General features: G+C 47.7%; 1 protein-coding gene across 1 annotated transcript in view; it reads left to right on the top strand.

Moving 5' to 3' along the window:
* Positions 1-265: 265 nt before the first annotated feature.
* Positions 266-12,034, top strand: part of ZDHHC21 (zinc finger DHHC-type palmitoyltransferase 21) — a 118,521-nt gene continuing 106,752 nt past the window's right edge. The window contains exon 1 of the mRNA XM_069765111.1: positions 266-422. The gene's annotated coding sequence lies outside the window, so the exon portion shown is untranslated. The remainder of the gene's footprint in view (positions 423-12,034) is intronic.

The following is a 12,034-nucleotide window of genomic DNA, read 5'->3' as shown; positions in this document are numbered from 1 at the left end:
GGAGCTCCAGGAATCCGCTCCTATAGACGCCTCAGTGCTGAGCTGTGTAGCGGACGTGTTATCTGAGGACTGCAGACTACTGAGCCGCCGAGAACGGAGGGGCTACGGTGAGGTCCTCCCAAACCAACCGCTCAGCCTGTGTGGCGGGCGGCGTCCAGTCAGGGTGACGGTCTCCATAGTGAAGCGTGCGTCCTGAGTCATAGGCGCTGCTATTGGAGCAGTGAGCAGGAAGAGGAAGCCATGCTGCCTGGCCCTGCGTTGTTGTGGTCGGTGTGGGGCGGTGCACGCTGTGTGCAGCAGGAACAGGAAGCTGAGGGCGGAACATACCGAGCAGCCTAGCCGGTGACTGCATTAGGCGGGAGCGTCCAGCGGGCAGATGTGAGGCAGCCGATACACGGGGTCTCCTAGTCCCTGCTGGCTGGGTGAGTGTGCACTGTGGGGACAGCTCTGCAGGGAGGCTGCCATACTTTGCCTTGGTTTTACTCCCTGCATAGTGTAGGGCAGCTGAAGGGCTCAGGTAGCAGTGTTATCGCCCTGTGTTGGTCTATTGCCCACATCCCCACACTGACTATATACAGTGGGCACCTAAAGTGTAGAGTGCTGCTCCTTCTGTAAGGTCAGTGGGTAAATGTGTCTACAATGGTGTGAGCTGAGGTAAAACATTGCCAGAAGCTAAGGGAGACCGTGCTTTCTTCTGTCTAGCCTCTGACACGTCAATACACAGGCATTAATGCCCTCACACGTCCACCAGTATGTACAGCCGTGTGTGTCTTATCACTCCTGTCCGCCATACTTCCTTGAGGCGGGACGGGAGTTGACGTGTTCTAGTATTGAACTCCCATTTCTCATCTCTGGAAATGCACACCATACGGTTGGAGAAATGGGAGCATTACTGGTCAGGATGTGACTTTCCTCACCAGGTGAGGCACTCTTCCATTTATAAGGGGTCGTCCCTGTCAGGCTGGGTTTACAGGAGCGTATTTCACACAATGCCGTAGACATGAGGGTGTGAGTTTGGATCGGGATACCGTCCGCGAGGCTGGAGGTTGCGACCCATATGCAGACCGTGAACTTCACTCTTGTGAACCTGGCCTACAACTATTTCTATAACGAGGCATGTATTACGCAGACGACGTTTGCCCATGTCGCCATTTTAGTGGCACATCCTTGTAATTCAGTAAAAATGTACAGTGACTCTCCATATGTTTGATTCTACAATGAAGGAAAGCATGTGAAGCCTGTCAGACCAGCTGAAACAATGTACACCGTACAAATATACGCAGGTCGGAGCCCAAGCACTCTTGTTACCAAGCTACATGTACCTGGGCTTTCAATAACTGAAAGGAAAGTGTGACATTTGATACATTGCTGAAGAGGGCAAGTACCGTATATACTCGAGTATAAGCCGACCCGAGTATAAGCCGACCCCCCTAATTTTGCCACAAAAAACTGGGAAAACTTATTGACTCGAGTATAAGCCTAGGGTGGAAATGCAGCATTTACCGGTGAATTTCAAAAATAAAAATAGATCATTATTTCCCCATAGCTGTGCCATATAGTGCTCTGCACCGTTCATATTTCCCCATAGGTGTGAACCATATAGTGCTCTGCACCGTTCATTGTGCCCCCTAGCTGTGCCATATACGGTGCTCTGCACCGTTCATTGTGCCCCCTAGATGTGCCATATACGGTGCTCTGCACCGTTCACTGTGCCCCATAGCTGTGCTGTGCCATATACGGTGCTCTGCACCGTTCACTGTGCCCCATAGCTGTGCCATATACGGTGCTCTGCACCGTTCACTGTGCCCCATAGCTGTGCTGTGCCATATACGGTGCTCTGCACCGTTCACTGTACCCCATAGCTGTGCTGTGCCATATACGGTGCTCTGCACCGTTCACTGTGCCCCATACATAGCTGTGCTGTGCCATATACGGTGCTCTGCACCGTTCACTGTGCCCCATAGCTGTGCTGTGCCATATACGGTGCTCTGCACCGTTCACTGTGCCCCATAGCTGTGCTGTGCCATATACGGTGCTCTGCACCGTTCACTGTGCCCCATAGCTGTGCTGTGCCATATACGGTGCTCTGCACCGTTCACTGTGCCCCATAGCTGTGCTGTGCCATATACGGTGCTCTGCACCGTTCACTGTGCCCCATAGCTGTGCTGTGCCATATACGGTGCTCTGCACCGTTCACTGTGCCCCATAGCTGTGCTGTGCCATATACGGTGCTCTGCACCGTTCACTGTGCCCCATAGCTGTGCTGTGCCATATACGGTGCTCTGCACCGTTCACTGTGCCCCATAGCTGTGCTGTGCCATATACGGTGCTCTGCACCGTTCACTGTGCCCCATAGATGTTCCACATAAATTTGTGCCGCCGCTGCCGCAATAAAGAAAAAAAAACACATACTCACCTCCCTTGATTGCAGCTCCCGGCGTCTCGTTCCGGCGCCTCCATCTTCCCGGCGTCTCTGCTCTGACTGATCAGGCAGAGGGCGCCGCGCACACTATATGCGTCATCGCGCCCTCTGCCTGAACAGTCAGCAGAGACGCCGGGAAGATGGAGGCGCCGGCCGGGAAGATGGATCGGCGCCCGGCGGCTGGAACGAGGACAGGTGAATATGCTATACTCACCTAGTCCTGGCGATCCTCGCGCTGTCCCCTCCTGTCTTCGGTGCCGCAGCTTCTTTCTCTATCAGCGGTCACCGGCACCGCTGATTAGAGAAATGAATAAGCGGCTCCACCCCTATGGGAGGTGGAGCCGCTTATTCATTTCTGTAATGAGCGGTCCCACGTGACCGCTGAAGAGAGGAAGAAACTGCAGCGCCGAAGCCCGTGGGACGGCAGGGACAGCGCGAGGATCGCTGGGACTAGGTAAGTATACCTCAGCGCCCTCACCCCCTCACCTGCCGACCCCACCGCTACCGTGACTCGAGTATAAGCCGAGGGGGGCACTTTCAGCCCAAAAATTTGGGCTGAAAATCTCGGCTTATACTCGAGTATATACGGTATGTGTTATGTAATCAGAATTAAGCTTTGTTAATAGTGCATCAGCTTCTGCTATAAATTAAAGCCACAGCTCAGTAGCGGATCTGTTGCAAGACCAATATCTGCTCCACAGGATGGACCTCATTGTCAATCTCACTACCAATTTCTGGTTTTGATTAAAAAAATGGAGCTGCATGCACCCCCATTTTTTCCCATCCAAATGTGGTCTATACAATGGTGACATCTAGTCGCAGGTACATTATTACTCTACTTTTAAAAGGACTGTCCTTCAGTGACCTGCCCAGTTTAAGACCTGCAATTACAAGCACTACAAGAAACGGTGTCCTTGCCTAGGAGACTGACCACCGTTGATAAACTGTATGGGTATCTGGTAACTTAGGCAACAAGAAATAGACAGTAAAAATCCTTCCATTGTAGACACTGGTGAGGATTTTTAATAGCACGAGTTTCTTTGTTTTGTTTTGGTTGTTTACATTCTCTTTCTGTTTTAACTATTTATGATACTGTGAAAAACACTTTCACACATTTAAAACATCTGCCAGAAATGTAGGTCACTTATCAGGTGCGGCCAACAGTATACTCACATATGCTGGCTGTGTTACACTGGTATCTGTCTTTAAGGGAAGTCTGTTAGCTGACACATCCTGGCATTGCGATGGCTAGCTTGTATCAGACATTGGCTGTATGATCTCGGCCAGGTATGCTTGACTCTGAAACGCTACAGCACTTTAAAACCCTCCAAGACCAAGCTGCATGGGTGACAAGTTGGAAAGGCAGGTTGCCCGGAGGCTTCTCATTGCTCATTCCAGTGGAGTGCCACATCTTTCCCTATACATGCACTTATGCTAAAGAGACCTGTCACTCAAGGGCAGCGGGTGGGGAGAAGCCACCGGAGAACTCGCTTGTCCAATCAGTCTAATGTGCAGCTCTGTCCCAAGCAGCTTTTAAAGTTTGCTTTTCCCTGAAACAGGTCAGTGCTTGAGTCAAACATATCACAACCAGTGCCTTATACATGCTGCCTGTGGTTCAGGCCGCATGTATAAGCCAACAGGTTCCTTTTAACAGCAGCAATCTTGACTACGCTAAGCTCCAATCACTGTTAATGCATGTAAAGAAGCTGCGGAGACACCATCACGTGTTTCTCGACGCAAGCAGTGAATAGCCAGGCCTTTCCCCGGGAAGGAACAACCACGGGAAGGGCAGCATCCTATGAAGGAAAGCCACCTATGCCAAGCATGGTATCCATCCACAGACAGCTGTTTCAGGGTTTTTGCCCAATCACTGTTAACACCTTTAAAAGCTGTCATTCTTTGGCAGTGGCATTTACGGTGAATGTGCCAACCTCCACTCACCCCCCCCCCCCCACACCTTTCCCGCGACTGTGATATACTAGCACTAGACAATGTGAGGGTTGTAGTAAGGTGATGACGGGGCTGTATGCAACATTGGCAAAAGAATTCTATTCACTATGTCCGGATTCACCATGACTGACGTTCACATCGGTCTTGATGAGGGAGCGTGCTGGCGTCAAACTTTCCTGATTCATAAGGCCAGTCTCACACGTCCCGATAATTCCGGTACCGGAAAAAATCGGTACCGGAATTGTCCGTGTGCCCCAACATTTCTGTGGCACATCAGTGTGGCAGCAGTGTGGCACACGGGCGGCACACGTGTGCCGCCCGTGTGCCCACTGGGTACCACACGCACCGTGCTGGGTACCACACGTACCAGCATCTGGTGCTGAAGCCGCGATTCATATCTTCCTTGCAGCAGCGTTTGCTGTAGAGAAGATATGAATAATTGTGTTTAAAATAAAGATCTATGTGCCCCCTGCTGTTCTGAAAATACTCACCCGGCTCGCTCCCTCGCTGGCGCTGCTTCCTGTTTTGGCCGCATCTTCTCCTATATGCAGTCACGTGGGGCCGCTCATTTACAGTAATGAATATGCGGCTCCACCCCTATGGGAGGTGGAGCCGCATATTTATGACTGTAATCGGTGGCACCACGTGACCGCTGATACAGTAGAAGATGCGGCCAGAACAGGAAGCGGCGCCAGCCAGCGAGGGAGCCGGTGAGTATTTTCAGAACAGCGGGGGGGGGGGGGGGGGGGGGGAGAGGGTGCACAGTTGGCACATAGATCTTTATTTTAAACACAATTATTCATATCTTCTCTGCTGCAGGGAAGATATGAATCGCGGCTTCAGCACCAGTGGGGGGGACAGCGCTTAATGTAGCGCTGTCTCCTGCACGACATACGGACTGCACACGGACAACTTCCGTGTGCGGTACGTGTTTTACATGGACCCATTGACTTTAATGGGTCCGTGTAATACGTGCGCTCCCACGAACACTGACATGTCTCCGTGTTTGGCACACGGAGACACGGTCCGCAAAAAATCAATGACATCTGAACAGATGCATTGATTTTAATGTGTCTACGTGTGTCAGTGGCTCCGGTACGTGAGGAAACTGACACCTCACGTACCGGAGCTACTGACGTGTGAAACCGGCCTAAAGGGGTGCACGCCTCTTCATGAATCTGCAGCATATGATGAGTGGTGTGCGCCTTCTTGTGCTGTGGCAGAGATCTTACTTTATCAGGTACTGGAGTTAAATTTCTGGTGTAGGGAACGACACAGCTTGTCATGAATTAGGCCTCTTTCACACGTCACTGTGTCAGGTACGTGTGGTGACAGGTTTCACACATACTGGAGACACACACACACACAGACCCACTCAAATGAATGGGTCTGTGCACATGTCAGTGTGTTTCCAGGGACCATGTGTCCATGTGCTCCACATGTAGACAAGTCCATTTTTTACCATCAGCACGGACGGCAAAACGTCCCGCACACGTGCACATGGAGAACACACATTAATGTCCTCTATGTGTCTATGTGACATGCATCGGCAAAGAAGTGCTACAGTAAGCACTGTTCCCCAGCGGCAGGTGTTGAAGCCAGCTCTCCTCATTCTACCCTTCTCTGCCGGTGATCGGCGCAAGCAGAAGAGAATGATGAGAGTTATAATAAAGTCCGAATGCTGACAGCTGATGGGGGCTTTTGGGACTCTTACTCCCATCATCTGCCACCTTCTGCCGCTAATAACAGTGACAGCAGGAGCGGATGATCGGGGTATTACACAGCCGCCGCCTGCGATCTAATGAAATAAATGAATGAAAAACCTGACATGGGTTTCCCCCTATTTTCTTGAAAAATACCAGGCAAAACTTACAGCTGGGGGCTGCAGCCCTCAGGGTAAGTTCCCACGGTCAGGAATGGCTCAGGATTTGACGCATGTGAAATCTGCACCAAATCTGCATCTAAGGTCACTGACAGGTCACCTGCATTTTAATGCGTTTTTTACAAGCGTTTTTAAGGGTGCGTGTCCACAGGCCGGATTGTCGGCGCTTTGGACGGAGCAGAATACCCGCTCCGCTCAAAGCGCCGCCCCCTTCTGTACGCTCTGTGATTCCGGATGTGTTCATTGAACACATCCGGCATCGCCGCACCCTATGCATAGGACTGTGCTATTTACCTTGCGGCGACAGAGTGTCGCCGCAAGGTAAACAGACATGCTGCGTTCTAAAAAGACGCGCCGCATGTCTGTAAACGCAGGCTGCCGGATGCGAGTTTGCGCGCATAGTGGAGACGGGATTTCATAAAATCCTCTCCACTATGCTGTAACATCTGGATGCTGTGGCTGTTCAATCCGCAGTTAATAAGGATGTAATCTGGCCAGTGGACACCTACCATAATGCGTTTTTTACATGTGTTTTGATGCATTTTTTCCCGCATGTGTTTTTTTATGTCACTTGAAATAAAACTAACTGAAAGTTGGCTTCTGGGAAGGAAAAAAAAAAGTGATTTCCTGTCTGCAAATATATTGGGGTATGTTCGGACGGTCAGTAAACGCTGTGGGTTGGATGCTGCATCTGCAGCATCCAACCCCCAGCATCCAGATGTTACAGCATAGTGGATGGGATTTCAAGAAATCTCATTCCCACTATGCGTGCACCTATGCCTGCGGCTCACCCGCAGAGACGGACATGCGGTGCATCTTTCCAGACTGCAGCCTGTCAATTTATGTAGTGGAGACGCTCAGTCTCCGCTGCGTAAATTACACTTACATTAGATGCGGTAAAACCGCATTATCTTCCTAATCACATGCGTATTAAGTTCGGGAATGCAGCTTACTATGCATGTAAACTAATTTACATAATGGTGAATCTTGTGACACAGCCAGAAATACATGACACAGGAAGTGGAGGCCCCCTCTATTTTTTTTAAAACATTGTGTGCGGTCCCCCTATAGTTGTTAACCAGCAGGATCCAATATCCATGAACCTTACCAGCCTGATAATGCCAGGCTGTAGCAGTCTTCTTACCTTGAATGGTTAGCAAAAATAGTTTGATCCTTTCCAAAAAAAATAGTGTGGGGTCCCCCTATATTTGTTAACCAGCCTAAAAATAGCAGCCCGCAGCCTCCCCACAATTGGCACATCAAAAGATGCACAAATTGTGGCACTTTACCCGGCTCTTCCCCCTTGCCCTGTAGCGGTGGCAAGCGGGGTAATATTTGTGGGGTTGATGTCACCTTTGTCTGGTGACATCAAGCCCATGGCTTAGTAATGGAGAGACGTCTATAAGACTTCTATATACATTACTAATCCTATAGCTACATGGTAAATAAAGACACAGCCAGAATAAAGTCCTTTACTTGAAATAATGACAGACTCCTTTTAATATTCTAAATTAAACCATACTTGTGACCTCGCCTAATTTCCCGAAACCCTTGATCTTCTGATTTCTTGAAATCCCATCCACTATGCTGTAACATCTAGTCGCTGCGGATGTAAGCAGCGTCCAACCCGCAGCATTGACTGACCATGGGAACATACACTCAGCTGTCAGCGTCAGCAAGGTTGGTTATCAAGAATAGAGGGGTCCCCACGCTGTTTTTTAAATTATCTAAATAATTAAAAACAGCAGCCTGCAGCTGCTCAGAAAAGGAACATCTATTAGATGCACCTATTCTGGCGCTTTGCCCGGCTCTTCCCACTTACCCTGTAGTGGTGGCAAGTGGGGTTCATATTTGTGTGGTTAATGTCACCTTTGTATTGTCAGGTGACAAGAAGACCACAGATTAATAATGGAGAGGTGTCTAGAAGACACCTCTCCATTACTAATCCTATAGTTATATGTTAAATAAAGACAAAGCCAGAATAAAATCCTTTATTTTTATTAAAATTACACAGACTCCTTTAATATTCTAAATTAACCCCTTTACCGCCAAGGGTGGTTTGCATGTTAATGATCAGGCCAATTTTTACAATTCTGACCACTGTCCGTTTGAGGTAATAAATCAGGAATGCTTCCATGGATCCTGGTGATTCTGACACTGTTTTCTTGTGACATATTGTACTTCATGATAGTGGTAACATTTCTTTGATATGACTTGCATTTACTTGTGAAAAAAATAGAAATTTGGCAAATATTTCACAATTTCCCAACTTTGAGTTTTCATGCCCTTAACCCCTTTCTGCCATTGGACGTACTATTCCGTCCATGTGGGGTGGGCCCTACTTCCCAATGACGGAATAGTACGTCCAGCGCGATCAGCCGCGCTCGCGGGGGGAGCGTGGCCGGATGTCAGCTGACTATCGCAGCTCACATTCGGCGCTATGTGCCAGGAGCGGTCACGGACCGCCCCCGGCAAATTAACCCCCGGCACACTGCGATCAAACATGATCGCAGTGTTCCGGCGGTATAGGGAAGCATCGCTCAGGGAGGGGGCTCCCTGCGTGCTTCCCTGAGACCCTCGGAGCAAGGCGATGTGATCGTGATGCTGCGAGGGTCTCTTACCTCCTCCCTGCAGCAGGCCCAGATCCAAAATGGCCGCGGGGATGCATCCGGATCCTGCAGGGAGGTGGCTTCACAGCGCCTGCTCAGAGCAGGCGTCGGGAAGCCTCCAGGAATGCACGTCAGGTAGCTGATCTGACACACTGCACAGCAACCTAAGTGTCAGATCAGCGATCTGTCACTCTACTGTGATGTCCCCCTGGGGCAAAGTAAAAAAGTTAAAAAAAAAAAATAATTAAAAAATTCCTAAATAAATAATAAAAAAATATTGTTGCCATAAATACATTTTCTCAACAAAAAAACAGTAAAAGTACGCATATTTAGTATCGCTGCGTCCGTAACGACCCGACCTATAAAACTGTCCCACTAGTTAACCCCTTCAGTGAACAGCGTAAAAAAAACAGGCAAAAAACAACGCTTTATTATCATACCGCCGAACAAAAGGTGGATTAACACGCGATCAAAAAGACGGATATAAATAACCATGGTACCGCTGAAAACGTCATCTTGTCCCGCAAAAAATGAGCCGCCATACACCATCATTAGCAAAAAATTAAAGTTATAGTCCTCAGAATAAAGCGATGCAAAAATAATTATTTTTTTCTATAAAATAGTCTTTATCGTATAAAAGCGCCAAAACATAAAAAAATTATATAAATGAGATATCGCTGTAATCGTACTGACCCGAAGAATAAAACTGCTTTATCCATTTTACCAAACGCGGAACGGTATAAGCACCCCCCCAAAAGAAATTCATGAATAGCTGGTTTTTGGTCATTCTGCCTCACAAATCAGAATAAAAAGCGATTATAAAAAATGTCACATGCCCGAAAATGTTACCAATAAAAACGTCAACTCGTCCCTCAAAAACAAGACCTCACATGACTCTGTGGACCAAAATATGGAAAAATTATAGCTCTCAAAATGTGGTAACGCAAAAATATTTTTTGCAATAAAAAGCGTCTTTTAGTGTGTGACGGCTGCCAATCATAAAAATCCGCTAGAAAACCCGCTATAAATAGTAAATCAAACCCCCCTTCATCACCCCCTTAGTTCGGGAAAAATTAAAAAAAAGTATTTATTTCCATTTTCCCGCTAGGGTTAGGGTTGGGGCTAAAGTTAGGGTTAGGGTTTGGATTACATTTACGGTTGGGATTAGGGTTAGGGGTTTGTCAGGGTTAGGGGTGTGGTTAGGGTTACCATTGAGATTAGGGTTAGGGGTGTGTTTGGATTAGGGGTTCAGTTATAATTGAGGGGGGGGGGGTTTCCACTGTTTAGGCACATCAGGGGAGCTCGAAACGCGACATGGCGTCCGATCTCAATTTCAGCCAATTCTGCGTTGAAAAAGTAAAACGGTACTCCTTCCCTTCCGAGCTCTCTCGTGCGCCCAGACAGGGGTTTACCCCAACATATGGGGTATCAGCGTACTCAGGACAAATTGGACAACAACTTTTGGGGTCCAATTTCTCCTTTTACTTTTGGGAAAATACAAAACTTGGGGCTAAAAAATAATTTTTCTATGAAAATTTTTTATTTTTATTTTCACGGCTCTGCGTTATAAATTGTAGTGAAACACTTGGGGGTTCAAAGCTCTCATAACACATCTAGATGAGTTCCTTAGGGGGTCTACTTTCCAAAATGGTGTCACTTGTGGGGGGTTTCAATGTTTAGGCACATCAGGGGCTCTCCAAACGCAACATGGCATCCCATCTCAATTCCAGTCAATTTTGCATTGAAAAGTCAAATGGCGCTCCTTCGCTTCCGATCTCTGCCATGCGCCCAAACAGTGGTTTACCCCCACATATGGGGTATCGGCGTACTCAGGAAAAATTGTGCAACAACTTTTGGGGTCCATTTTCTCCTGTTACCCTTGGTAAAATAAAACAAATTGGAGATGAAGTAAATTTTTTGTGAAATTTGTGAAAGAAAGTTAAATGTTCATTTTTATTTAAACATTCCAAAAATTCCTGTGAAACACCTGAAGGGTTAATAAACTTCTTGAATGTGGTTTTGAGCACCTTGAGGGGTGCAGTTTTTAGAATGGTGTCACACTTGGGTATTTTCTATCATATAGACCCCTCAAAATGACTCCAAATGAGATGTGGTCCCTAAAAAAAAAAAAAAAAATGGTGTAAAAATGAGAAATTGCTGGTCAACTTTTAACCCTTAACTCCCTGACAAAAATAATTTTGGTTCCAAAATTGTGCTGATGTAAAGTAGACATGTGGGAAATGTGTGTGACATATCTCTGTGATTTAATTGCATAAAAATTCAAAGTTGGAAAATTGCGAAAATTTTCAAAATTTTTGCCAAATTTCCATTTTTTTCACAAATAAACACAGGTAATATCAAAGAAATTTTACCACTATCATGAAGTACAATATGTCATGAGAAAACATTGTCAGAATCACTGGGATCCGTTGAAGCGTTCCAGAGTTATAACCTCATAAAGGGACAGTGGTCAGAATTGTAAAAATTGGCCCGGTCATTAACGTGCAAACCACCTTGGGGGTAAAGGGGTTAAATCACACAGATATGTCACACAAAATCTACTATATAATTGTCTAAGGGTCACTTCCGTCTGTCGGTCTGTCTGTCACGGTTATTTATTCGCTGATTGGTCTCGGCAGCTGCCTGTCATGGCTGCCGCAACCAATCAGCGACGGCCACAGTCCGATTAGTTCCTCCCCTACTCCCCTGCACTCACTGCCCGGCGCCCGCTCCATAATCCCCTCCACTCACCGCTCACACAGGGTTAATGGCAGCGGTAACAGGCTGCGGTGTAACGCACTCCGTTACCGCTGCTATTAACCGTGTGTCGCCAACTATTTACTAATGATGCTGCCTGTGCAGCATCAATAGTAAAAATGTCATGTTAAAAATAATAATAAAAAAAAAAAATAAAACTGCTATACTCACCCTTTGCCGCTCCCGGGACCGCTCCATTGCAAGTGGCAGCTTCCTGTCCCAGGGCTGGTGTGCGACAAGGACCTGCCGTGACGTCACGGTCATGTGACCACGACGTCATCATAGGTCCTGCTCACACCAGCCCTGGGACCGCAAGCTGCCGCTTGCAATGGAGCGGTCCCGGGAGCGTGGCAAGGAGCGGCAAAGGCGGCGGAGGGTGAGTATAGCAGGACTTCAACGGGCCTTCGGAAGGTG

Source organism: Ranitomeya imitator, chromosome 1, assembly GCF_032444005.1.
Source record: "Ranitomeya imitator isolate aRanImi1 chromosome 1, aRanImi1.pri, whole genome shotgun sequence".
NCBI classification, from domain to species: Eukaryota; Metazoa; Chordata; class Amphibia; order Anura; family Dendrobatidae; genus Ranitomeya; species Ranitomeya imitator.
The sequence above is the reverse complement of the archived record's forward strand: the minus strand, read 5'-3'. Positions and strand labels throughout refer to the sequence as shown.